This window comes from Trichomycterus rosablanca, unplaced genomic scaffold (genome assembly GCF_030014385.1).
Source record: "Trichomycterus rosablanca isolate fTriRos1 unplaced genomic scaffold, fTriRos1.hap1 scaffold_397, whole genome shotgun sequence".
Classification (NCBI taxonomy): domain Eukaryota; kingdom Metazoa; phylum Chordata; class Actinopteri; order Siluriformes; family Trichomycteridae; genus Trichomycterus; species Trichomycterus rosablanca.
The window spans coordinates 1-19,959 of NW_026947225.1; the positions used below are offsets into that span (position 1 = coordinate 1).

The 19,959-nt window shown below is 37.4% G+C and overlaps 28 non-coding genes and 1 pseudogene across 28 annotated transcripts; all 29 read left to right on the forward strand.

The window, feature by feature from the left end:
• Positions 1 to 172: 172 nt before the first annotated feature.
• LOC134307936 (5S ribosomal RNA) lies at positions 173 to 291 on the forward strand. Its single transcript, XR_010010271.1, has one exon. It is a non-coding gene; the product is annotated as a 5S ribosomal RNA (ribosomal RNA).
• Positions 292 to 594: 303 nt separating this feature from the next.
• LOC134307947 (5S ribosomal RNA) lies at positions 595 to 713 on the forward strand. Its single transcript, XR_010010282.1, has one exon. It is a non-coding gene; the product is annotated as a 5S ribosomal RNA (ribosomal RNA).
• Positions 714 to 1,004: 291 nt separating this feature from the next.
• Positions 1,005 to 1,123, forward strand: LOC134307959 (5S ribosomal RNA). The gene has a single exon (XR_010010293.1). It is a non-coding gene; the product is annotated as a 5S ribosomal RNA (ribosomal RNA).
• Positions 1,124 to 1,414: 291 nt separating this feature from the next.
• Positions 1,415 to 1,533, forward strand: LOC134307964 (5S ribosomal RNA). Its single transcript, XR_010010297.1, has one exon. It is a non-coding gene; the product is annotated as a 5S ribosomal RNA (ribosomal RNA).
• A 307-nt stretch (positions 1,534 to 1,840) lies between these two features.
• LOC134307951 (5S ribosomal RNA) lies at positions 1,841 to 1,959 on the forward strand. Its single transcript, XR_010010286.1, has one exon. It is a non-coding gene; the product is annotated as a 5S ribosomal RNA (ribosomal RNA).
• Positions 1,960 to 2,262: 303 nt separating this feature from the next.
• Positions 2,263 to 2,381, forward strand: LOC134307965 (5S ribosomal RNA). The gene has a single exon (XR_010010298.1). It is a non-coding gene; the product is annotated as a 5S ribosomal RNA (ribosomal RNA).
• Positions 2,382 to 2,660: 279 nt separating this feature from the next.
• On the forward strand, positions 2,661 to 2,779 carry LOC134307937 (5S ribosomal RNA). The gene has a single exon (XR_010010272.1). It is a non-coding gene; the product is annotated as a 5S ribosomal RNA (ribosomal RNA).
• A 283-nt stretch (positions 2,780 to 3,062) lies between these two features.
• Positions 3,063 to 3,181, forward strand: LOC134307938 (5S ribosomal RNA). The gene has a single exon (XR_010010273.1). It is a non-coding gene; the product is annotated as a 5S ribosomal RNA (ribosomal RNA).
• A 295-nt stretch (positions 3,182 to 3,476) lies between these two features.
• Positions 3,477 to 3,595, forward strand: LOC134307939 (5S ribosomal RNA). The gene has a single exon (XR_010010274.1). It is a non-coding gene; the product is annotated as a 5S ribosomal RNA (ribosomal RNA).
• A 275-nt stretch (positions 3,596 to 3,870) lies between these two features.
• LOC134307940 (5S ribosomal RNA) lies at positions 3,871 to 3,989 on the forward strand. The gene has a single exon (XR_010010275.1). It is a non-coding gene; the product is annotated as a 5S ribosomal RNA (ribosomal RNA).
• A 295-nt stretch (positions 3,990 to 4,284) lies between these two features.
• LOC134307941 (5S ribosomal RNA) lies at positions 4,285 to 4,403 on the forward strand. The gene has a single exon (XR_010010276.1). It is a non-coding gene; the product is annotated as a 5S ribosomal RNA (ribosomal RNA).
• A 295-nt stretch (positions 4,404 to 4,698) lies between these two features.
• Positions 4,699 to 4,817, forward strand: LOC134307942 (5S ribosomal RNA). Its single transcript, XR_010010277.1, has one exon. It is a non-coding gene; the product is annotated as a 5S ribosomal RNA (ribosomal RNA).
• Positions 4,818 to 5,116: 299 nt separating this feature from the next.
• LOC134307953 (5S ribosomal RNA) lies at positions 5,117 to 5,235 on the forward strand. The gene has a single exon (XR_010010287.1). It is a non-coding gene; the product is annotated as a 5S ribosomal RNA (ribosomal RNA).
• A 320-nt stretch (positions 5,236 to 5,555) lies between these two features.
• Positions 5,556 to 5,674, forward strand: LOC134307954 (5S ribosomal RNA). Its single transcript, XR_010010288.1, has one exon. It is a non-coding gene; the product is annotated as a 5S ribosomal RNA (ribosomal RNA).
• A 256-nt stretch (positions 5,675 to 5,930) lies between these two features.
• LOC134307955 (5S ribosomal RNA) lies at positions 5,931 to 6,049 on the forward strand. Its single transcript, XR_010010289.1, has one exon. It is a non-coding gene; the product is annotated as a 5S ribosomal RNA (ribosomal RNA).
• Positions 6,050 to 6,361: 312 nt separating this feature from the next.
• On the forward strand, positions 6,362 to 6,480 carry LOC134307956 (5S ribosomal RNA). Its single transcript, XR_010010290.1, has one exon. It is a non-coding gene; the product is annotated as a 5S ribosomal RNA (ribosomal RNA).
• A 308-nt stretch (positions 6,481 to 6,788) lies between these two features.
• LOC134307943 (5S ribosomal RNA) lies at positions 6,789 to 6,907 on the forward strand. The gene has a single exon (XR_010010278.1). It is a non-coding gene; the product is annotated as a 5S ribosomal RNA (ribosomal RNA).
• Positions 6,908 to 7,394: 487 nt separating this feature from the next.
• On the forward strand, positions 7,395 to 7,521 carry LOC134307963 (5S ribosomal RNA; annotated as a pseudogene).
• A 296-nt stretch (positions 7,522 to 7,817) lies between these two features.
• Positions 7,818 to 7,936, forward strand: LOC134307957 (5S ribosomal RNA). Its single transcript, XR_010010291.1, has one exon. It is a non-coding gene; the product is annotated as a 5S ribosomal RNA (ribosomal RNA).
• Positions 7,937 to 8,220: 284 nt separating this feature from the next.
• LOC134307958 (5S ribosomal RNA) lies at positions 8,221 to 8,339 on the forward strand. The gene has a single exon (XR_010010292.1). It is a non-coding gene; the product is annotated as a 5S ribosomal RNA (ribosomal RNA).
• A 276-nt stretch (positions 8,340 to 8,615) lies between these two features.
• On the forward strand, positions 8,616 to 8,734 carry LOC134307944 (5S ribosomal RNA). The gene has a single exon (XR_010010279.1). It is a non-coding gene; the product is annotated as a 5S ribosomal RNA (ribosomal RNA).
• Positions 8,735 to 9,205: 471 nt separating this feature from the next.
• LOC134307945 (5S ribosomal RNA) lies at positions 9,206 to 9,324 on the forward strand. The gene has a single exon (XR_010010280.1). It is a non-coding gene; the product is annotated as a 5S ribosomal RNA (ribosomal RNA).
• Positions 9,325 to 9,619: 295 nt separating this feature from the next.
• On the forward strand, positions 9,620 to 9,738 carry LOC134307946 (5S ribosomal RNA). The gene has a single exon (XR_010010281.1). It is a non-coding gene; the product is annotated as a 5S ribosomal RNA (ribosomal RNA).
• A 6,324-nt stretch (positions 9,739 to 16,062) lies between these two features.
• Positions 16,063 to 16,181, forward strand: LOC134307960 (5S ribosomal RNA). The gene has a single exon (XR_010010294.1). It is a non-coding gene; the product is annotated as a 5S ribosomal RNA (ribosomal RNA).
• A 236-nt stretch (positions 16,182 to 16,417) lies between these two features.
• On the forward strand, positions 16,418 to 16,536 carry LOC134307961 (5S ribosomal RNA). Its single transcript, XR_010010295.1, has one exon. It is a non-coding gene; the product is annotated as a 5S ribosomal RNA (ribosomal RNA).
• A 331-nt stretch (positions 16,537 to 16,867) lies between these two features.
• Positions 16,868 to 16,986, forward strand: LOC134307962 (5S ribosomal RNA). The gene has a single exon (XR_010010296.1). It is a non-coding gene; the product is annotated as a 5S ribosomal RNA (ribosomal RNA).
• A 268-nt stretch (positions 16,987 to 17,254) lies between these two features.
• Positions 17,255 to 17,373, forward strand: LOC134307948 (5S ribosomal RNA). Its single transcript, XR_010010283.1, has one exon. It is a non-coding gene; the product is annotated as a 5S ribosomal RNA (ribosomal RNA).
• A 331-nt stretch (positions 17,374 to 17,704) lies between these two features.
• LOC134307949 (5S ribosomal RNA) lies at positions 17,705 to 17,823 on the forward strand. The gene has a single exon (XR_010010284.1). It is a non-coding gene; the product is annotated as a 5S ribosomal RNA (ribosomal RNA).
• Positions 17,824 to 18,110: 287 nt separating this feature from the next.
• On the forward strand, positions 18,111 to 18,229 carry LOC134307950 (5S ribosomal RNA). The gene has a single exon (XR_010010285.1). It is a non-coding gene; the product is annotated as a 5S ribosomal RNA (ribosomal RNA).
• The last annotated feature ends 1,730 nt before the right edge of the window (positions 18,230 to 19,959 follow it).

Below are 19,959 nucleotides of genomic sequence, written 5' to 3' on the forward strand. Positions count from 1 at the left end.
CTATCTATCTATCTATCTATCTATCTATCTATCTATCTATCTATCTATCTATCTATCTATCTATCTATCTATCTAAAAAAGGCCTTCCAATGTAATTCCAGCCCAGATAGCTGGCTAGCACTCAGATAGCTGGCTGACTAGCTATAACAGGCCTTTAAATCCAGCTTCTTTCGCTTACGGCCAAACCACCTTGGGAACGCCTGATCTCGTCCGATCTCAGAAGCCAAGCAGGGTTGGGCTCAGTCAGTACCTAGATGGGAGACTGCCTGGGAATACTGAGTGCTGTAAGCTTTTTATTTTTGAGTTTCAGCCCCATTCATGAAGTGTCATTTAGCAGTTAGCTAGCATAATAAAGGATCTATCTATCTATCTATCTATCTATCTATCTATCTATCTATCTATCTATCTATCTATCTATCTATCTATCTATCTATCTATCTATCTATCTATCTATCTATCTATCTATCTATCTATCTATCTATCTATCTATCTATCTAAAAAAGGCCTTCCAATGTAATTCCAGCCCAGATAGCTGGCTAGCACTCAGATAGCTGGCTGACTAGCTATAACAGGCCTTTAAATCCAGCTTCTTTCGCTTACGGCCAAACCACCTTGGGAACGCCTGATCTCGTCCGATCTCAGAAGCCAAGCAGGGTTGGGCTCAGTCAGTACCTAGATGGGAGACTGCCTGGGAATACTGAGTGCTGTAAGCTTTTTATTTTTGAGTTTCAGCCCCATTCATGAAGTGTCATTTAGCAGTTAGCTAGCATAATAAAGGATCTATCTATCTATCTATCTATCTATCTATCTATCTATCTATCTATCTATCTATCTATCTATCTATCTATCTATCTATCTATCTATCTATCTATCTATCTATCTATCTATCTATCTATCTATCTATCTAAAAAAGGCCTTCCAATGTAATTCCAGCCCAGATAGCTGGCTAGCACTCAGATAGCTGGCTGACTAGCTATAACAGGCCTTTAAATCCAGCTTCTTTCGCTTACGGCCAAACCACCTTGGGAACGCCTGATCTCGTCCGATCTCAGAAGCCAAGCAGGGTTGGGCTCAGTCAGTACCTAGATGGGAGACTGCCTGGGAATACTGAGTGCTGTAAGCTTTTTATTTTTGAGTTTCAGCCCCATTCATGAAGTGTCATTTAGCAGTTAGCTAGCATAATAAAGGATCTATCTATCTATCTATCTATCTATCTATCTATCTATCTATCTATCTATCTATCTATCTATCTATCTATCTATCTATCTATCTATCTATCTATCTATCTATCTATCTATCTATCTATCTATCTATCTAAAAAAGGCCTTCCAATGTAATTCCAGCCCAGATAGCTGGCTAGCACTCAGATAGCTGGCTGACTAGCTATAACAGGCCTTTAAATCCAGCTTCTTTCGCTTACGGCCAAACCACCTTGGGAACGCCTGATCTCGTCCGATCTCAGAAGCCAAGCAGGGTTGGGCTCAGTCAGTACCTAGATGGGAGACTGCCTGGGAATACTGAGTGCTGTAAGCTTTTTATTTTTGAGTTTCAGCCCCATTCATGAAGTGTCATTTAGCAGTTAGCTAGCATAATAAAGGATCTATCTATCTATCTATCTATCTATCTATCTATCTATCTATCTATCTATCTATCTATCTATCTATCTATCTATCTATCTATCTATCTATCTATCTATCTATCTATCTATCTATCTATCTATCTATCTATCTATCTATCGATCTAAAAAAGGCCTTCCAATGTAATTCCAGCCCAGATAGCTGGCTAGCACTCAGATAGCTGGCTGACTAGCTATAACAGGCCTTTAAATCCAGCTTCTTTCGCTTACGGCCAAACCACCTTGGGAATGCCTGATCTCGTCCGATCTCAGAAGCCAAGCAGGGTTGGGCTCAGTCAGTACCTAGATGGGAGACTGCCTGGGAATACTGAGTGCTGTAAGCTTTTTATTTTTGAGTTTCAGCCCCATTCATGAAGTGTCATTTAGCAGTTAGCTAGCATAATAAAGGATCTATCTATCTATCTATCTATCTATCTATCTATCTATCTATCTATCTATCTATCTATCTATCTATCTATCTATCTATCTATCTATCTATCTATCTATCTATCTATCTATCTATCTATCTATCTATCTATCTATCTATCTAAAAAAGGCCTTCCAATGTAATTCCAGCCCAGATAGCTGGCTAGCACTCAGATAGCTGGCTGACTAGCTATAACAGGCCTTTAAATCCAGCTTCTTTCGCTTACGGCCAAACCACCTTGGGAACGCCTGATCTCGTCCGATCTCAGAAGCCAAGCAGGGTTGGGCTCAGTCAGTACCTAGATGGGAGACTGCCTGGGAATACTGAGTGCTGTAAGCTTTTTATTTTTGAGTTTCAGCCCCATTCATGAAGTGTCATTTAGCAGTTAGCTAGCATAATAAAGGATCTATCTATCTATCTATCTATCTATCTATCTATCTATCTATCTATCTATCTATCTATCTATCTATCTATCTATCTATCTATCTATCTATCTATCTATCTATCTATCTATCTATCTAAAAAAGGCCTTCCAATGTAATTCCAGCCCAGATAGCTGGCTAGCACTCAGATAGCTGGCTGACTAGCTATAACAGGCCTTTAAATCCAGCTTCTTTCGCTTACGGCCAAACCACCTTGGGAACGCCTGATCTCGTCCGATCTCAGAAGCCAAGCAGGGTTGGGCTCAGTCAGTACCTAGATGGGAGACTGCCTGGGAATACTGAGTGCTGTAAGCTTTTTATTTTTGAGTTTCAGCCCCATTCATGAAGTGTCATTTAGCAGTTAGCTAGCATAATAAAGGATCTATCTATCTATCTATCTATCTATCTATCTATCTATCTATCTATCTATCTATCTATCTATCTATCTATCTATCTATCTATCTATCTATCTATCTATCTATCTATCTATCTATCTATCTAAAAAAGGCCTTCCAATGTAATTCCAGCCCAGATAGCTGGCTAGCACTCAGATAGCTGGCTGACTAGCTATAACAGGCCTTTAAATCCAGCTTCTTTCGCTTACGGCCAAACCACCTTGGGAACGCCTGATCTCGTCCGATCTCAGAAGCCAAGCAGGGTTGGGCTCAGTCAGTACCTAGATGGGAGACTGCCTGGGAATACTGAGTGCTGTAAGCTTTTTATTTTTGAGTTTCAGCCCCATTCATGAAGTGTCATTTAGCAGTTAGCTAGCATAATAAAGGATCTATCTATCTATCTATCTATCTATCTATCTATCTATCTATCTATCTATCTATCTATCTATCTATCTATCTATCTATCTATCTATCTATCTATCTATCTATCTATCTATCTATCTATCTATCTATCTATCTAAAAAAGGCCTTCCAATGTAATTCCAGCCCAGATAGCTGGCTAGCACTCAGATAGCTGGCTGACTAGCTATAACAGGCCTTTAAATCCAGCTTCTTTCGCTTACGGCCAAACCACCTTGGGAACGCCTGATCTCGTCCGATCTCAGAAGCCAAGCAGGGTTGGGCTCAGTCAGTACCTAGATGGGAGACTGCCTGGGAATACTGAGTGCTGTAAGCTTTTTATTTTTGAGTTTCAGCCCCATTCATGAAGTGTCATTTAGCAGTTAGCTAGCATAATAAAGGATCTATCTATCTATCTATCTATCTATCTATCTATCTATCTATCTATCTATCTATCTATCTATCTATCTATCTATCTATCTATCTATCTATCTATCTATCTATCTATCTATCTAAAAAAGGCCTTCCAATGTAATTCCAGCCCAGATAGCTGGCTAGCACTCAGATAGCTGGCTGACTAGCTATAACAGGCCTTTAAATCCAGCTTCTTTCGCTTACGGCCAAACCACCTTGGGAACGCCTGATCTCGTCCGATCTCAGAAGCCAAGCAGGGTTGGGCTCAGTCAGTACCTAGATGGGAGACTGCCTGGGAATACTGAGTGCTGTAAGCTTTTTATTTTTGAGTTTCAGCCCCATTCATGAAGTGTCATTTAGCAGTTAGCTAGCATAATAAAGGATCTATCTATCTATCTATCTATCTATCTATCTATCTATCTATCTATCTATCTATCTATCTATCTATCTATCTATCTATCTATCTATCTATCTATCTATCTATCTATCTATCTATCTATCTATCTATCTATCTAAAAAAGGCCTTCCAATGTAATTCCAGCCCAGATAGCTGGCTAGCACTCAGATAGCTGGCTGACTAGCTATAACAGGCCTTTAAATCCAGCTTCTTTCGCTTACGGCCAAACCACCTTGGGAACGCCTGATCTCGTCCGATCTCAGAAGCCAAGCAGGGTTGGGCTCAGTCAGTACCTAGATGGGAGACTGCCTGGGAATACTGAGTGCTGTAAGCTTTTTATTTTTGAGTTTCAGCCCCATTCATGAAGTGTCATTTAGCAGTTAGCTAGCATAATAAAGGATCTATCTATCTATCTATCTATCTATCTATCTATCTATCTATCTATCTATCTATCTATCTATCTATCTATCTATCTATCTATCTATCTATCTATCTATCTATCTATCTATCTATCTATCTATCTATCTATCTAAAAAAGGCCTTCCAATGTAATTCCAGCCCAGATAGCTGGCTAGCACTCAGATAGCTGGCTGACTAGCTATAACAGGCCTTTAAATCCAGCTTCTTTCGCTTACGGCCAAACCACCTTGGGAACGCCTGATCTCGTCCGATCTCAGAAGCCAAGCAGGGTTGGGCTCAGTCAGTACCTAGATGGGAGACTGCCTGGGAATACTGAGTGCTGTAAGCTTTTTATTTTTGAGTTTCAGCCCCATTCATGAAGTGTCATTTAGCAGTTAGCTAGCATAATAAAGGATCTATCTATCTATCTATCTATCTATCTATCTATCTATCTATCTATCTATCTATCTATCTATCTATCTATCTATCTATCTATCTATCTATCTATCTATCTATCTATCTATCTATCTATCTATCTATCTATCGATCTAAAAAAGGCCTTCCAATGTAATTCCAGCCCAGATAGCTGGCTAGCACTCAGATAGCTGGCTGACTAGCTATAACAGGCCTTTAAATCCAGCTTCTTTCGCTTACGGCCAAACCACCTTGGGAATGCCTGATCTCGTCCGATCTCAGAAGCCAAGCAGGGTTGGGCTCAGTCAGTACCTAGATGGGAGACTGCCTGGGAATACTGAGTGCTGTAAGCTTTTTATTTTTGAGTTTCAGCCCCATTCATGAAGTGTCATTTAGCAGTTAGCTAGCATAATAAAGGATCTATCTATCTATCTATCTATCTATCTATCTATCTATCTATCTATCTATCTATCTATCTATCTATCTATCTATCTATCTATCTATCTATCTATCTATCTATCTATCTATCTATCTATCTATCTATCTATCTATCTATCTATCTATCTATCTAATCTATGAAAGGCCTTCCAATGTAATTCCAGCCCAGATAGCTGGCTAGCACTCAGATAGCTGGCTGACTAGCTATAACAGGCCTTTAAATCCAGCTTCTTTCGCTTACGGCCAAACCACCTTGGGAATGCCTGATCTCGTCCGATCTCAGAAGCCAAGCAGGGTTGGGCTCAGTCAGTACCTAGATGGGAGACTGCCTGGGAATACTGAGTGCTGTAAGCTTTTTATTTTTGAGTTTCAGCCCCATTCATGAAGTGTCATTTAGCAGTTAGCTAGCATAATAAAGGATCTATCTATCTATCTATCTATCTATCTATCTATCTATCTATCTATCTATCTATCTATCTATCTATCTATCTATCTATCTATCTATCTAATCTATGAAAGGCCTTCCAATGTAATTCCAGCCCAGATAGCTGGCTAGCACTCAGATAGCTGGCTGACTAGCTATAACAGGCCTTTAAATCCAGCTTCTTTCGCTTACGGCCAAACCACCTTGGGAATGCCTGATCTCGTCCGATCTCAGAAGCCAAGCAGGGTTGGGCTCAGTCAGTACCTAGATGGGAGACTGCCTGGGAATACTGAGTGCTGTAAGCTTTTTATTTTTGAGTTTCAGCCCCATTCATGAAGTGTCATTTAGCAGTTAGCTAGCATAATAAAGGATCTATCTATCTATCTATCTATCTATCTATCTATCTATCTATCTATCTATCTATCTATCTATCTATCTATCTATCTATCTATCTATCTATCTATCTATCTATCTATCTATCTATCTATCTATCTATCTATCTATCTATCTATCTAATCTATGAAAGGCCTTCCAATGTAATTCCAGCCCAGATAGCTGGCTAGCACTCAGATAGCTGGCTGACTAGCTATAACAGGCCTTTAAATCCAGCTTCTTTCGCTTACGGCCAAACCACCTTGGGAATGCCTGATCTCGTCCGATCTCAGAAGCCAAGCAGGGTTGGGCTCAGTCAGTACCTAGATGGGAGACTGCCTGGGAATACTGAGTGCTGTAAGCTTTTTATTTTTGAGTTTCAGCCCCATTCATGAAGTGTCATTTAGCAGTTAGCTAGCATAATAAAGGATCTATCTATCTATCTATCTATCTATCTATCTATCTATCTATCTATCTATCTATCTATCTATCTATCTATCTATCTATCTATCTATCTATCTATCTATCTATCTATCTATCTATCTATCTATCTATCTATCTATCTATCTAATCTATGAAAGGCCTTCCAATGTAATTCCAGCCCAGATAGCTGGCTAGCACTCAGATAGCTGGCTGACTAGCTATAACAGGCCTTTAAATCCAGCTTCTTTCGCTTACGGCCAAACCACCTTGGGAACGCCTGATCTCGTCCGATCTCAGAAGCCAAGCAGGGTTGGGCTCAGTCAGTACCTAGATGGGAGACTGCCTGGGAATACTGAGTGCTGTAAGCTTTTTATTTTTGAGTTTCAGCCCCATTCATGAAGTGTCATTTAGCAGTTAGCTAGCATAATAAAGGATCTATCTATCTATCTATCTATCTATCTATCTATCTATCTATCTATCTATCTATCTATCTATCTATCTATCTATCTATCTATCTATCTATCTATCTATCTATCTATCTATCTATCTATCTATCTATCTATCTATCTATCTATCTATCTATCTATCTATCTATCTATCTATCTATCTATCTATCTATCTATCTATCTATCTATCTATCTATCTATCTATCTATCTATCTATCTATCTATCTATCTATCTATCTATCTATCTATCTATCTATCTATCTATCTATCTATCTATCTATCTATCTATCTATCTATCTATCTATCTATCTATGAAAGGCCTTCCAATGTAATTCCAGCCCAGATAGCTGGCTAGCACTCAGATAGCTGGCTGACTAGCTATAACAGGCCTTTAAATCCAGCTTCTTTCGCTTACGGCCAAACCACCTTGGGAACGCCTGATCTCGTCCGATCTCAGAAGCCAAGCAGGGTTGGGCTCAGTCAGTACCTAGATGGGAGACTGCCTGGGAATACTGAAATACTGAGTGCTGTAAGCTTTTTATTTTTGAGTTTCAGCCCCATTCATGAAGTGTCATTTAGCAGTTAGCTAGCATAATAAAGGATCTATCTATCTATCTATCTATCTATCTATCTATCTATCTATCTATCTATCTATCTATCTATCTATCTATCTATCTATCTATCTATCTATCTATCTATCTATCTATCTATCTATCTATCTATCTATCTAATCTATGAAAGGCCTTCCAATGTAATTCCAGCCCAGATAGCTGGCTAGCACTCAGATAGCTGGCTGACTAGCTATAACAGGCCTTTAAATCCAGCTTCTTTCGCTTACGGCCAAACCACCTTGGGAATGCCTGATCTCGTCCGATCTCAGAAGCCAAGCAGGGTTGGGCTCAGTCAGTACCTAGATGGGAGACTGCCTGGGAATACTGAGTGCTGTAAGCTTTTTATTTTTGAGTTTCAGCCCCATTCATGAAGTGTCATTTAGCAGTTAGCTAGCATAATAAAGGATCTATCTATCTATCTATCTATCTATCTATCTATCTATCTATCTATCTATCTATCTATCTATCTATCTATCTATCTATCTATCTATCTATCTATCTATCTATCTATCTATCTATCTAATCTATGAAAGGCCTTCCAATGTAATTCCAGCCCAGATAGCTGGCTAGCACTCAGATAGCTGGCTGACTAGCTATAACAGGCCTTTAAATCCAGCTTCTTTCGCTTACGGCCAAACCACCTTGGGAATGCCTGATCTCGTCCGATCTCAGAAGCCAAGCAGGGTTGGGCTCAGTCAGTACCTAGATGGGAGACTGCCTGGGAATACTGAGTGCTGTAAGCTTTTTATTTTTGAGTTTCAGCCCCATTCATGAAGTGTCATTTAGCAGTTAGCTAGCATAATAAAGGATCTATCTATCTATCTATCTATCTATCTATCTATCTATCTATCTATCTATCTATCTATCTATCTATCTATCTATCTATCTATCTATCTATCTATCTATCTATCTATCTAATCTATGAAAGGCCTTCCAATGTAATTCCAGCCCAGATAGCTGGCTAGCACTCAGATAGCTGGCTGACTAGCTATAACAGGCCTTTAAATCCAGCTTCTTTCGCTTACGGCCAAACCACCTTGGGAACGCCTGATCTCGTCCGATCTCAGAAGCCAAGCAGGGTTGGGCTCAGTCAGTACCTAGATGGGAGACTGCCTGGGAATACTGAGTGCTGTAAGCTTTTTATTTTTGAGTTTCAGCCCCATTCATGAAGTGTCATTTAGCAGTTAGCTAGCATAATAAAGGATCTATCTATCTATCTATCTATCTATCTATCTATCTATCTATCTATCTATCTATCTATCTATCTATCTATCTATCTATCTATCTATCTATCTATCTATCTATCTATCTATCTATCTATCTATCTATCTATCTATCTATCTATCTATCTATCTATCTATCTATCTATCTATCTATCTATCTATCTATCTATCTATCTATCTATCTATCTATCTATCTATCTATCTATCTATCTATCTATCTATCTATCTATCTATCTATCTATCTATCTATCTATCTATCTATCTATCTATCTATCTATCTATCTATCTATGAAAGGCCTTCCAATGTAATTCCAGCCCAGATAGCTGGCTAGCACTCAGATAGCTGGCTGACTAGCTATAACAGGCCTTTAAATCCAGCTTCTTTCGCTTACGGCCAAACCACCTTGGGAACGCCTGATCTCGTCCGATCTCAGAAGCCAAGCAGGGTTGGGCTCAGTCAGTACCTAGATGGGAGACTGCCTGGGAATACTGAGTGCTGTAAGCTTTTTATTTTTGGGTTTCAGCCCCATTCATGAAGTGTCATTTAGCAGTTAGCTAGCATAATAAAGGATCTATCTATCTATCTATCTATCTATCTATCTATCTATCTATCTATCTATCTATCTATCTATCTATCTATCTATCTATCTATCTATCTATCTATCTATCTATCTATCTATCTATCTATCTATCTATCCATCTATGAAAGGCCTTCCAATGTAATTCCAGCCCAGATAGCTGGCTAGCACTCAGATAGCTGGCTGACTAGCTATAACAGGCCTTTAAATCCAGCTTCTTTCGCTTACGGCCAAACCACCTTGGGAACGCCTGATCTCGTCCGATCTCAGAAGCCAAGCAGGGTTGGGCTCAGTCAGTACCTAGATGGGAGACTGCCTGGGAATACTGAGTGCTGTAAGCTTTTTATTTTTGGGTTTCAGCCCCATTCATGAAGTGTCATTTAGCAGTTAGCTAGCATAATAAAGGATCTATCTATCTATCTATCTATCTATCTATCTATCTATCTATCTATCTATCTATCTATCTATCTATCTATCTATCTATCTATCTATCTATCTATCTATCTATCTATCTATCTATCTATCTATCTATCTATCTATCTATCTATCTATCTATCTATCTATCTATCTAATCTATGAAAGGCCTTCCAATGTAATTCCAGCCCAGATAGCTGGCTAGCACTCAGATAGCTGGCTGACTAGCTATAACAGGCCTTTAAATCCAGCTTCTTTCGCTTACGGCCAAACCACCTTGGGAACGCCTGACCACGCCCACGGAGTGAGAAGGAAGTACAAGGTGCAGACGGGGGAGAAAGGCTCTCCCACATTGTTTGGTATTTTTCTTCAATTATTATCTGGATTAATAACAACTCTATACGCCAAACAAACACAGACTTTGCTGCAGTGGAAGCTCCCCAGCACTTTGGTGACTTGGGGAGAACATCTCTTTTTGCACAATGGACTACTCTACGGATAAAGAACTCGGAACGGACAATGGACAACGAGAGAAGGACTTTGATTTAAACAAGAAGCAGAACGCGGACGGACCTAAGAATAACGAAAACAGCGAGGAACAAACGACTACGGAAAAGATTAACGACGAAAGAAAGGAAATGGATCTTGAAACAAGAGAAATGCACGATGGAAGGAAAGGATACCAAAAAGAAAAAAGAAGTAACACACAAAAGCAAAGGTACGAATACAAGAAAGAAGCTACGATAATTGTGGATGTAAGTAACCTGCAAGAAGTTACGGCAACCGAAATAATAAAAGCAATAAACGAAGAGATTGGTTTTGGAAAGCTGCTGGCCGTCAGATACAGACAAAACAAAGAATTCGAGGCGACACTACAAACTGAAGAAGATTGTCTAAAACTACTGGATGGATTAATGATAAAAGGAAGATTATGTGACATAAGAAGACTTTGTTGCAGTGAAATGACTGTATCCTTTTTAAATTTACCGGCATACTTGGAAGACAAGATTATTTTAGATAAACTTTTAGCATGGGGAGTAACACCAAGTCTACCAATAAGGAGAAGATTTTATCCGGGAACAACAATAGCGGATGGGACTCGGTTTTTAAAAGTTAAATTCCCCAAAGAAATAACATCACTACCATACAGCACAAAAATTGAAACGGCGGAGGGATTACAATATTTCAGAGTGATACATGATGGACAGATAAGACTATGCAGATTGTGTGCAGGAACAGGACACCTAATAAAAGACTGTCCAAATCTAGTGTGTCGGGAATGTATGGAGCAAGGGCATTTTGCTAAATACTGTAAAGCAATTAAATGTCCAGACTGTAACCATGCCCTAATAAGCTGTACATGTACGGATGAAGAAGAAATAGAGAAAGAAAAAGAACAAGAGAACGGGGAAGGAAAAGAACACAACATTCAGCACAGAAAAACAGAAGAGGAGAGCAATAACGAAAGATTGACAACGCAAGAAGAAGAGGAGAAACTACATAATCAGGAGGACAACAAAGGAAAAGATGAGTACACCAGTGCTCAAAAAATACAAGAAATGGACACAGAACAACAAACAGATCCTATGACAGACAACTGCGCGGAAAGAGAGGTGGAAGAAGAAAGAATGGACATGGACAATACAAATGAGACTGAAAACAAAGATACAGAAAAGGAGAGAAGTAAAAAGCAACAGAACAAAGGAGCCGAAGGGACTAAAAGGAAAGTAAAATTTCAACCAAATCTTGCCGGTGCGCTGGAAAAACAAAGAAAAAGAAGAGAGACTTCAAAAGACAAATGGTTAGAAAGAACCGGTATGTTCGATATTTTAACTGAAGAACTATTAGAATAATACAATGAACAAAATAATTTTATCTTTTTTATTCTTTCCGTTTTTAATGAGTACCCTTTTTATAACATCGATAAACACAAGGGGTCTCTCAGATTATACAAATTTTAAAAGACTTTTACATATAACAGAAAAAACAGATATATTATGTATACAAGAAACATTCTGGGACAATAAAACAGCAAACAGTTTAAGTAAAGAATGGAACGGTATTTTTATACATAATAGTCAAGACAATAAAAGAGGAGGGGTAGCTATTTTAATTAAAAAAGATATTTTAGAAAATGTCAAGACAATATACGCAGATGAAAAGGGACGAGTTTTAGCCATAACGGCAGAATATAAAGATAGACAAATCAACATATGTACAATACACGCACCAAACAATGTTAATGAAAAAGAAAGCTTTTTTAAAAAACTTAGTTTACTAATGGAAAAATGGAAAGAAACGATATTAATAGGGGATTTTAATACGGTTTTAAATAAACTGGACATAAATGAGCAAATGGTGTTTAGATCGGATACAGGAAGAGAACAGTTAAGAGCGTTAATGATAAAACATAGTCTAGAAGACATATGGAGACAAAAGAATAAAGAAGAAAGAATATACTCCAGAGAAGAATGGTACCTAGATAAACGAAAACAAAGCAGAATAGATTTTGTGTTAGTTCCCAACAATATGAAGCAATATATAGAAAAAGTGGAATATGGAAAATATAATTTTAGTGATCACAATTTTATAAACATAAAAATAGATTTTAATGAAATGATAAGAGGACCGGGAGTATGGATTTTTAATGCAGATCATCTAAAAGATGAGATTTTTAAAACAGAAATAAAAAACATAATCGAAAATAGCAAAACAGATGTTTTATATGATAAAGAAATTCTAGTATGGTGGGATAACATAAAATATGATATTAAAAAATATACAATAAAATACGGAACTAAAATCAAACGAATCAAAAGACAACTAGAAAACTGGAAAAAAGAAAAGTTAGAAAAAGAACTTAAAAAAGTAGAAAGCGGAAGAGGAGACATAAAAGAAATCTTAAAACTAGAAGAAAAAATAAAAAAATTAGAAGAGGAAAGATACAAAGGGGCAATGATTAGAAGTAAAGCAGAATATATGTTAAAAGGGGAGAGATGCACAAAATATTTTTTTGAGCTAGAGAAAGCACGGCAAAAAACAGACGAAATAAAAGCATTAAAAACAGAAAATGGAGAAGAGATCAAAACAACAGAGGGAATTTTAAAAGAAATACATAGATTTTATACACACCTATTCAAAAAAACAGAGATAGATGAAAAAGGAAAAGAATTTTTATTAACACAAATCAAAACAAAAATACAGGAAGAAGACAAAAAGATGTGTGATCAAAAAATTGAGGAAAAAGAGATAGAAGAAGCGATGAACAGAATGGAAAATAAAAAAAGTCCAGGTCTAGATGGGTTAACAATAGAATTTTATAAAACTTTTAAAGACATTTTAGTGCCAATTTTATCTAAATTATTCAATGAAATACACAAAATAGGAGAAGTCTCGCAACAGATGAAAAAAGGTTTGATTAAATTAATATATAAGAAGAAAGGAGACAAGACGGACTTAAAAAATTATAGGCCAATAAGCATGCTAAATACAGATTATAAAATACTAGCAAAGATACTAGCAAATAGACTAAAAACGGTACTGCCTAGTATAATAGAAACCAATCAAGCATATGGCGTATTAAATAGAGACATTTCAGATACAATTAGTAACATAAGGGACACAATATGGTATATGAAAACACAAAAAACCAAAGGGTATCTAATAAGCATAGACTTTGAGAAAGCATTTGATAGAGTAAACCACAATTATTTATTTGAAACATTAAAACGGTTTGGGTTTGGGAATGATTTTACAAAATGGTTAAAATGTCTTTACATGAATTCATATAGCTGTATAAAAGTGAACGGGTACCTAACGGATTTTATTCAGTTATCAAGATCCATACGGCAAGGATGTCCACTCTCAGCATTATTATACTCACTGGTCGCTGAACCGTTAGGTCTAGCAATAAAAGCAAGTAGTGGAATAAGAGGAATAAATATAGAAAATAACAAAAATCAGGAAAAAATATTTCAATATGCTGACGACACCACCCTCATACTGAAAGACACAGAAAGCGTAAACAGGGCGATACATGTGTTAAATCAATATTGTAAAGGATCGGGAGCTTTTGTGAACAAAGAAAAAACGCAATACATGAGGATAAGCGATGCAGAAATACTACCAGTAAATATAGCTTTTACAGAGGTGAAGGAAAAAATAAAAATTCTAGGAATAAACATAGGAGAAGATGAAAATAAAATAACGGATATTATATGGGAAGAAACTTTAGATAAAATGCAAAGAAAACTAAACATGTGGAAAAGAAGGAACTTGTATATAAAAGGTAAAGTTTTAGTTTTAAATGCACTATTTTTATCCAAAATGTGGTATGCGGCGGGGGTCGTCAACATCCCGATGTGGGTTTTAAAAAGAGTTAAAAGCTCAGTTTTAAATTTTTTATGGGACGGAAAACCGGCTAAAATAGCTTACGACACTATAATTGGGAAAAAAGAAGGAGGAGGGTTGGGACTTTTAGATTTATTTATTAGAAAACAGAGCCTAAGAGTTAAAATAATTAAAAAATTTTTGAACGAAGAAGAACAAATATGGAAATGGGTTTTTAATTTTTATATAAATAAATGTGCTGGAGGGGAAATGAATGAGAATATTTTATGCATGGAATTGAAAGAAAACATGTTTCAAAACGTTCCAGAGTTTTACAAAGAGGTTTTTAGAGCGTGGGGGGATTTTATGGAGAATATAATATACAAAATAAAAGGGAGAAAAAATCTTTTAGAGCAACCCATTTTTTTAAACAAGCAGATCTGTTTTAAAGAAAAGACACCGTATTTTAAACATTGGTACGAAGCAGAAATAAAACAAATTAAAGACGTCTTGTACGAATATAGACCAGGATTTCTCCCAACACAGGCAATAATTGACTTCTTGGAAGGAAAAGATAAAACAATAAACACAGATATCATCGAAAAACAATATGAAACGCTAAAACAAGCAATACCCAAAGAATGGTTACAAAGAATAGAAAACAAAGAAGGAAATGAAAGGATGAAAATCGAAGTAAAAGTAGGCAATCAAAAAAACGATCTAAACAGCTGCTCCTTGAGAACGTTTAATGACATATTTGTCAATAAAGCGTGGGTAAAACCCAAAGCAAATGCGCATTGGAGAAAAATATACCCAGAACTAGAGGAAAACGAGATATGGAAAACATATAAAGGTCCCAAACTTTTAATACTAGAAAATTTTAACTTTTATCTTAAACACAATTGTATATATGACAGAGAAAAATTACACAAAATCGGATTGGAAGACAACCCAAACTGTACACTATGCAAAGAGAATAAAACAGAAGATTTTAGACACATGTTTTTAGAATGTAAAGAAATAAAATGTTTTATGGATAAACTAAAGGGAATGATAAGCGAATTGACAGAAGAAAAAATAGACAATAGGCAGTGGGAAATGAGCTTTTTATTCGGATACCATCAAAAATGCAAAAATACAACAATTTTAAATACAATTTTAATAATAGCAAAATACACAATATACACGAGAAGAAACATAGAAAAATATAATAACATCCACATAAAATTGTGTGTACTTTTTGAAAAAAAATTTGAATATTTTTTTAATTTATTTTTTGAACATTTTAAAAGGATAAACGAAATAGAAACTTTTGAAAACCTCTTTGTAACACAAAGCTCTTTTATGGAACCAACCTGGAACGGACTGAGAATCAAGCTATCGAAATGTGCATGTTTTTAAAAATGTGTTTTAGATCACTTTAATAAAAATGTACCTGAAATTTTTAAAAATGTATATTATGTAACGTGTTTTGTTTTAAAAACTGTCTGTAAACAATGATATTTTGTAAAAAAAGTTAATAAAAAAGAGAAATTGGGAACGCCTGATCTCGTCCGATCTCAGAAGCCAAGCAGGGTTGGGCTCAGTCAGTACCTAGATGGGAGACTGCCTGGGAATACTGAGTGCTGTAAGCTTTTTATTTTTGAGTTTCAGCCCCATTCATGAAGTGTCATTTAGCAGTTAGCTAGCATAATAAAGGATCTATCTATCTATCTATCTATCTATCTATCTATCTATCTATCTATCTATCTATCTATCTATCTATCTATCTATCTATCTATCTATCTATCTATCTATCTATCTATCTATCTATCTATCTAATCTATGAAAGGCCTTCCAATGTAATTCCAGCCCAGATAGCTGGCTAGCACTCAGATAGCTGGCTGACTAGCTATAACAGGCCTTTAAATCCAGCTTCTTTCGCTTACGGCCAAACCACCTTGGGAATGCCTGATCTCGTCCGATCTCAGAAGCCAAGCAGGGTTGGGCTCAGTCAGTACCTAGATGGGAGACTGCCTGGGAATACTGAGTGCTGTAAGCTTTTTATTTTTGAGTTTCAGCCCCATTCATGAAGTGTCATTTAGCAGTTAGCTAGCATAATAAAGGATCTATCTATCTATCTATCTATCTATCTATCTATCTATCTATCTATCTATCTATCTATCTATCTATCTAATCTATGAAAGGCCTTCCAATGTAATTCCAGCCCAGATAGCTGGCTAGCACTCAGATAGCTGGCTGACTAGCTATAACAGGCCTTTAAATCCAGCTTCTTTCGCTTACGGCCAAACCACCTTGGGAATGCCTGATCTCGTCCGATCTCAGAAGCCAAGCAGGGTTGGGCTCAGTCAGTACCTAGATGGGAGACTGCCTGGGAATACTGAGTGCTGTAAGCTTTTTATTTTTGAGTTTCAGCCCCATTCATGAAGTGTCATTTAGCAGTTAGCTAGCATAATAAAGGATCTATCTATCTATCTATCTATCTATCTATCTATCTATCTATCTATCTATCTATCTATCTATCTATCTATCTATCTATCTATCTATCTATCTATCTATCTATCTATCTATCTATCTATCTATCTATCTATCTATCTATCTATCTATCTATCTATCTATCTATCTATCTATGAAAGGCCTTCCAATGTAATTCCAGCCCAGATAGCTGGCTAGCACTCAGATAGCTGGCTGACTAGCTATAACAGGCCTTTAAATCCAGCTTCTTTCGCTTACGGCCAAACCACCTTGGGAATGCCTGATCTCGTCCGATCTCAGAAGCCAAGCAGGGTTGGGCTCAGTCAGTACCTAGATGGGAGACTGCCTGGGAATACTGAGTGCTGTAAGCTTTTTATTTTTGAGTTTCAGCCCCATTCATGAAGTGTCATTTAGCAGTTAGCTAGCATAATAAAGGATCTATCTATCTATCTATCTATCTATCTATCTATCTATCTATCTATCTATCTATCTATCTATCTATCTATCTATCTATCTATCTATCTATCTATCTATCTAATCTATGAAAGGCCTTCCAATGTAATTCCAGCCCAGATAGCTGGCTAGCACTCAGATAGCTGGCTGACTAGCTATAACAGGCCTTTAAATCCAGCTTCTTTCGCTTACGGCCAAACCACCTTGGGAACGCCTGATCTCGTCCGATCTCAGAAGCCAAGCAGGGTTGGGCTCAGTCAGTACCTAGATGGGAGACTGCCTGGGAATACTGAGTGCTGTAAGCTTTTTATTTTTGAGTTTCAGCCCCATTCATGAAGTGTCATTTAGCAGTTAGCTAGCATAATAAAGGATCTATCTATCTATCTATCTATCTATCTATCTATCTATCTATCTATCTATCTATCTATCTATCTATCTATCTATCTATCTATCTATCTATCTATCTATCTATCTATCTATCTATCTATCTATCTATCTATCTATCTATCTATCTATCTATCTATCTATCTATCTATCTATGAAAGGCCTTCCAATGTAATTCCAGCCCAGATAGCTGGCTAGCACTCAGATAGCTGGCTGACTAGCTATAACAGGCCTTTAAATCCAGCTTCTTTCGCTTACGGCCAAACCACCTTGGGAACGCCTGATCTCGTCCGATCTCAGAAGCCAAGCAGGGTTGGGCTCAGTCAGTACCTAGATGGGAGACTGCCTGGGAATACTGAGTGCTGTAAGCTTTTTATTTTTGGGTTTCAGCCCCATTCATGAAGTGTCATTTAGCAGTTAGCTAGCATAATAAAGGATCTATCTATCTATCTATCTATCTATCTATCTATCTATCTATCTATCTATCTATCTATCTATCTATCTATCTATCTATCTATCTATCTATCTATCTATCTATCTATCTATCTATCTATCCATCTATGAAAGGCCTTCCAATGTAATTCCAGCCCAGATAGCTGGCTAGCACTCAGATAGCTGGCTGACTAGCTATAACAGGCCTTTAAATCCAGCTTCTTTCGCTTACGGCCAAACCACCTTGGGAACGCCTGATCTCGTCCGATCTCAGAAGCCAAGCAGGGTTGGGCTCAGTCAGTACCTAGATGGGAGACTGCCTGGGAATACTGAGTGCTGTAAGCTTTTTATTTTTGGGTTTCAGCCCCATTCATGAAGTGTCATTTAGCAGTTAGCTAGCATAATAAAGGATCTATCTATCTATCTATCTATCTATCTATCTATCTATCTATCTATCTATCTATCTATCTATCTATCTATCTATCTATCTATCTATCTATCTATCTATCTATCTATCTATCTATCTATCTATCTATCTATCTATCTATCTAATCTATGAAAGGCCTTCCAATGTAATTCCAGCCCAGATAGCTGGCTAGCACTCAGATAGCTGGCTGACTAGCTATAACAGGCCTTTAAATCCAGCTTCTTTCGCTTACGGCCAAACCACCTTGGGAACGCCTGACCACGCCCACGGAGTGAGAAGGAAGTACAAGGTGCAGACGGGGGAGAAAGGCTCTCCCACATTGTTTGGTATTTTTCTTCAATTATTATCTGGATTAATAACAACTCTATACGCCAAACAAACACAGACTTTGCTGCAGTGGAAGCTCCCCAGCACTTTGGTGACTTGGGGAGAACATCTCTTTTTGCACAATGGACTACTCTACGGATAAAGAACTCGGAACGGACAATGGACAACGAGAGAAGGACTTTGATTTAAACAAGAAGCAGAACGCGGACGGACCTAAGAATAACGAAAACAGCGAGGAACAAACGACTACGGAAAAGATTAACGACGAAAGAAAGGAAATGGATCTTGAAACAAGAGAAATGCACGATGGAAGGAAAGGATACCAAAAAGAAAAAAGAAGTAACACACAAAAGCAAAGGTACGAATACAAGAAAGAAGCTACGATAATTGTGGATGTAAGTAACCTGCAAGAAGTTACGGCAACCGAAATAATAAAAGCAATAAACGAAGAGATTGGTTTTGGAAAGCTGCTGGCCGTCAGATACAGACAAAACAAAGAATTCGAGGCGACACTACAAACTGAAGAAGATTGTCTAAAACTACTGGATGGATTAATGATAAAAGGAAGATTATGTGACATAAGAAGACTTTGTTGCAGTGAAATGACTGTATCCTTTTTAAATTTACCGGCATACTTGGAAGACAAGATTATTTTAGATAAACTTTTAGCATGGGGAGTAACACCAAGTCTACCAATAAGGAGAAGATTTTATCCGGGAACAACAATAGCGGATGGGACTCGGTTTTTAAAAGTTAAATTCCCCAAAGAAATAACATCACTACCATACAGCACAAAAATTGAAACGGCGGAGGGATTACAATATTTCAGAGTGATACATGATGGACAGATAAGACTATGCAGATTGTGTGCAGGAACAGGACACCTAATAAAAGACTGTCCAAATCTAGTGTGTCGGGAATGTATGGAGCAAGGGCATTTTGCTAAATACTGTAAAGCAATTAAATGTCCAGACTGTAACCATGCCCTAATAAGCTGTACATGTACGGATGAAGAAGAAATAGAGAAAGAAAAAGAACAAGAGAACGGGGAAGGAAAAGAACACAACATTCAGCACAGAAAAACAGAAGAGGAGAGCAATAACGAAAGATTGACAACGCAAGAAGAAGAGGAGAAACTACATAATCAGGAGGACAACAAAGGAAAAGATGAGTACACCAGTGCTCAAAAAATACAAGAAATGGACACAGAACAACAAACAGATCCTATGACAGACAACTGCGCGGAAAGAGAGGTGGAAGAAGAAAGAATGGACATGGACAATACAAATGAGACTGAAAACAAAGATACAGAAAAGGAGAG